Below are 5494 nucleotides of genomic sequence, written 5' to 3' on the forward strand. Positions count from 1 at the left end.
CAGCGATTTTGAGCTGCACCTGAAAGTAAAAAAATGTGTTAAGATCAAAATGTCAAAAATTCGTTTTTGATGTTGTGGATTTCATATTCTTCCATGCATTCATATGTAGGAGAAGTACGCATCATTACCGTCGCTGTGCCACTACCTGGCATTGTAGTCCTGAAGGGAATAGTCAGCCCTTCACAACAGCGCAACAGCCACACATACTGTTTCGGAAGCGACTGGGAAACCAATTTTAGACACGCAGCGATCACAAAGCACCTTGCCTATCGGAATCTGCGAGGCGCTTGGCTCGGAAGCGAGGACACTGACGTCATTTCCGCACGAAGTTATACCGGTGACCTATTACGGAAAAGAACCATCAACTCCGAACATCGGCCGGCGCGTTGTCCGCACTATAGAAAGGTGACTGTGTCGCCCCCTATAGGTCGATCCCGCAGCGAAGAACACAAAATGGTTTTCATTCCAAGGTTCAAACAGGCAAGCAACTTTATTGGGCCAGTTTCAAATTGCGATGTCGGGAACTTCCTAAAAGCAGCGAGAAAGCCGACTGTCAAGGGCACGATCTCGTTGTTGGGATCGCTTCTAGAACAAGTACACTGGACAAAAATGGCAAATGGCACTCGACAAAGTGAATGTTGTCATTGCCAACGAACGACAGTCACGTTGAATGTCATTTGACCGACCAAGATGGAGCTACACGGAAAAGAAAGATGGCACTAATGACGATGACGGTCCGTGAAATAGAGTGGAAGAGAATAGAAATAGAAAAAAAAAAGTAAAAGTGTAGGTCGCACTGGCGCGACCAGCTGTTTAATGGCGCGTGATGTGAGCAAGCACGGAATGATTTCAAAGATTATTTCAGCACGTATGCATGGTTCCCAGTGGTCCTTGAAACTTGAAGGTACCTTGAAGGTAATCAAGAAAGGAATGTTTGTTGTACACAGTTTTATACAATACTAAAGTGTGATAGAGCAGAGTACACAGTGTTACAATAAATAATACAAAAACATGAATGCGTACAGAAAAAAAAGTATAAATACAATAAAACAACAACGTTCGTTAGTTAAGCAGTAGAGCACCACAAGCTCACACGCAAATGGCCGGCAGGAAACTCCTGCTCTACAGCGTAGCATTCTCGTCGGAGTGGGCCAACAGAATGGACTGATATGCGTTAAGCACGCGATGATCCACTCGCCCACGCCTGTAGATGCGGCTTGAAGTGGCGGAGAACACGTGGATATCCCATAATGTTAGCCCGAACTGGACGAAACTGAGATAATGGCGGCGTATGGAACCTGTTACTCAGGAGAGGAAAATTGATTGAATTTGTGGCTCAGAAAAATTTTCAGACCGCAAACGTGATTAGGCGAGCGGGTTGTTGCTGTATGTTTGTGGTTGAAGGATACGTATATGATAGTGTTAAATCTCGGGGCGATGTTGAACTGCGTCTTTCGAGAAACAGTGTCCTGATTTTTGTGTACAAATATTTGCATAGATTCCCGGGTTGAATACGTTTGATTCAATTTACTTGCCATACCGCACCTTCTCGTAAGTCGAGATACTCTCGAGTATCTGAAGTTCTATTTTTTTTCTTCTTCAGTCTACTAACCCGTTTTCAATGCATTACGAGACTACCGAAATTTTCCCTTATATTATTGATGCTTCCTTCGTGCTTCGGTAATATGGACACTTTCGTCCCCGATAAGAACTGTCCTAAAGCGTTTATATTATCGAAAATTTAGAAAAACAAAACACACTTCTTGAAGAAGCAAGGTGCTAATCACAGTTTGCTCACATGTATCACGATATGTATATTGACAATAGAGAGTTTTAGTATATTGTACGCAAACGCCTTTGCGTACGTACGGGATAGCGTTGGTGGATCTGCGCACCGCGCGAAGCCCTCTTTCTGTTATTTGCGTGCGCAGATCCACCAACGCTATCCCTTACGTACGCAAACGCGATAGCGTACGATCTACTAAAAATCTCTAATATGTATGTAATTGTCGACAGGTCAGCTTGAACATCCATTCCGTTTCAAAGTGTATAGATCTGTGAAGTTTCCCTTCCTTTTCTGAATAACGCGTCCTGGAATAGCCAGTCCCGAGTGGCTCGGGACTAACATCTCAATTTTGTTCTTTTACAAATCAATCAATCAATCAATCAGCTTGAACAATCTGAACACTTGTCGTCCGATTCCGGCTTCCCCGTCGCTGCCACAATGGCCTGGTCGCTAAGTTCTCCCTCCGCCTCGGCGCCCTCGTCAACATCGAGGGTCTCCTTAGCTGTCGGTCCGTTAATATTTAATAATTCGGGGCTCTACGTTGCGCGACAACTGTGAGCATCCGCTCTGTTGCTCGCTAGAACTCTGGCAGCCTTCTAAGGGAGAGGTCTTCTCTGAAGTCATCGTCGGGTCAAAAGTCTTAGGCGGTAGAATTACAATGTGGCGCCTGCATTTGTGTTTTCACCTGATGAAGTGCAGGCTCTGCACGAAACTTGTGAATATTAAGTTTTTTTTTTTTTTCAAAGTGTGCTTCATTCCCTGGACTTATTGTGTTGTCACTACTACCAGACTGGACTGTGTATATTTTTTTCCTTCATCGCGAAGTGTTCCTAACGGTTGCTGGACTCGTTCCGTTCCACGCCGTCCACGGCGCTGTAAAACACGATCGTAGATCGACAGTTCACAGAAGGTAATGTCGTATCAAAGACGCTCGGCAGTCAGCTATAGCGGCTTGTCCATTCATGAATTCAACTTACTTCAACTTACAACTTACAACTTAGTACCTTATTGCACTGTTCATTATTCACAAAGCGTGTTTCGGTACTAACGAGACATCAATATAATTTGGTCCCCACAAAAAAAAAAAAAAAGAAAAGAAAAGGAAAGGAAACCCTCTATATTTCGCATCACCCACATCAACGGCGTTCATATTAACGAGGAACGACTGTATTCATAATGAACTGTATGGCAGTGTCATAATACTGCTAACCAGCGCTCATTGATTAACGTTAGTACAACAACAACAAGAAATAAGTGATGACGATGTAGTGGGATGTTTCGCTGCTGAGCCGGCTCCCTATCCCATTGCTTGAGGGGGAACATTAGTACAGTAGTTATAACCATGGTACATTCCTGCAACTTATCCATATTAACATTGTGCCCTCCGTCGTTGCATAGTCTCTCATTCGCTGCGAGCTGTTGCTCCCTGAATGGCCCAAGCTTTCCTAGTGAAATATTTCGTGCGTACGTTAACATTAGGTTATAATCGCACATGGTTCGTGCGCGCATAATAAAATCATAACACTTGTGCTCTTTAAACAACCACAGTGTAGTAACTTTCCTGAAACGACAAAAGCTACGCCTTGTGGCATCACCCCAAGGATAAGTGACGAGACTGACTACACATTTACCATCTTTATCGATGTCCCTGCTTCAGCACGGACGTTCTCAGCTTAGCTGCTGCCACACGGCAGTACATGACTATTGAATGGCGTTTCGCTTCAAACGATTCGCTTCGCTTTTCGCATTCGTCTTTCCATAAATTTTTTACGGAGCGAAATTAAGCACTACTTCTTCGAGAGCCTACATAAAGAACAATTTTCGATGCACGATACATAGCTGTGCTCTCTTTGTACCTCTTTTGGGCAAAGTGGCGGTAGCCAATTTCGATAGGCGTGAATTCGGGTGATTGCCGTGCATGTAATGCCATTAACGTTTAAATAAGGAGGGTGTGCCGCACGACATATTGATGTTCACGGGCCCTCGGGTCGCAGCGATATCGCTTCCTTTGCCTGCAAATAATGAAAGCTCCGGGAATCACTGTTTTTGCACTTCATCTTCAAGAACGAACCACGCTGATGTACGATGAATAGTACGAAAAATTTGACTTCGTAAAAGCAGCCGGTTTACATCGTGGCTACCATGGTGATGAGTATAGCAGCGCAAGTAATGCGAGCTGCAGACATCGTTAATGTAACAGTACTTCACTAAGAGCCCTTTGAATTGCAGCTCTATGAAATAAAATGCTTTTGGATTGAAAAAGAAAAAGAAACAGCTCGCGTGGCGTAGTTGTTAGGATGATCGTGGGACGAAGAAGAAGAAGAAGATCAGCTTCTACGCAGACAGTGGGAGGTGACGCTGGATCGAATCTCGACACCGGCTGTGCTGTCTGATGTTTTCCCTGTGTTTTCCGGTAGAGTTTCCAGACGAATGTTGGCACAGTTCCCCCTGAAGTAGGCCTAGGACGCATACAACGCATGCATGACCCCCTGTGGTCCACTCCTTCCTCCTGTCCTCTCTCCACGTCTGTACGCCGCCTTTCGCCACAGTTGTTAACATCAATCTACTGGATAAAAATGTAGTTTTTTTGTTTTTTTTAAGACACCCTTTCTATTAATCTGTCGGTACCTGCTGTAGCTTCCGAAGACATTTCTTCCCCCAAAACGTGCTCTAGACCTTGCCTGTTCACACCTAGTGAAACCTATGCGAAACAGTTCCACTGAAAGAGAAAGAAAGAAAAAAAATCCACAAAAACAATTGACGAGAAAGAAATGCACGAAGCGTCGAGGGGCCATTAGTCAGAAAATTCAACCGCAGTACCTGGGGGGCCCATCCACTCTTCTTCCCTTTTCGTAGCGTCTGTTCCAGGTAGCTGAAAACACTGCGAGGAATTGATAGTAATAATAAAAAAGAAATATCTAAGCTCTAACGACCGTGAGTGTGTGGCGAACGGAAATCTTCCTCAAGTGCTGTGAAAGCTACTGTGCAAACCGACGTTCTAAGTACGACGCACCACTAATGAGGTCTTCTTTTTCTTCTTCTTCTTCTTACACTGTTCATTTGTCGGCGTTCCATTTGCTTTTTGCACCTTGCTGCTGCCGGCACTTCCATTGGTCACACGGCTGTAATTATTAAACATTTGAGTGGACGCGATGGTGGTGATGGAAGTGTAGAAGCCCTTCTACTAATGGTAGAGGGTGGAAATCTGATTTCTATACAGCGAATGTTCCCTCGATGTTACCCGTTCTCCCTAACGATAAAGATGTGAGAGGGAACGGAGAGGCATTCCAGGGGGAAGAAGCGAGGAAGGGGGAGTGCCGCAGCGAGGGAACCACGGCTGGGGATTAGTTATATTTATGCACCTGGCAACTACATATCTTTTGCACGCAGACCGTCTCGTGATGTGATGTGATGCGATGTGATGTGGTAAAGAAAAAAATGGGGATGTGAGTTTCGACGAAGTCGAACTGACCCCAGTACACTTGCACACAGAAAGTTCAAACAGATGATGGATGATGAAAAGCAGAGATGATGTCCAGAGAAGAACAGAGATGATAATGGAGTTCAACATGTATGTCAAAAGTTTCGACCAAGAGAGAGTAAAATGTCGCTGGGGGCCCACACAGGACACATCACACATTCAGCGTGTCATAGAATGTCCATAAGCCCGGTTGTATGCAGAAAGTCTTCAAGTGCCCTTAGCGCCTT

The 5494-nt window shown here is 44.7% G+C and overlaps 1 long non-coding RNA gene across 2 annotated transcripts; it reads right to left on the bottom strand.

The window, feature by feature from the left end:
- Window positions 1-2778: 2778 nt before the first annotated feature.
- Window positions 2779-5097, bottom strand: LOC135367838 (uncharacterized). 2 transcript variants are annotated; one of them, XR_010414541.1, is made up of 4 exons: window positions 4800-5097; window positions 4607-4667; window positions 4415-4505; window positions 2779-4352 (listed from the first exon to the last, which is right to left on the bottom strand). It is a non-coding gene; the product is annotated as an uncharacterized LOC135367838 (long non-coding RNA). The 2 variants fall into 2 exon arrangements; XR_010414540.1 differs by having other exon boundaries at window positions 4415-4667.
- Between the last annotated feature and the right edge of the window lie 397 nt (window positions 5098-5494).

This window comes from Ornithodoros turicata, chromosome 9 (assembly GCF_037126465.1).
Source record: "Ornithodoros turicata isolate Travis chromosome 9, ASM3712646v1, whole genome shotgun sequence".
Lineage (NCBI taxonomy): Eukaryota > Metazoa > Arthropoda > Arachnida > Ixodida > Argasidae > Ornithodoros > Ornithodoros turicata.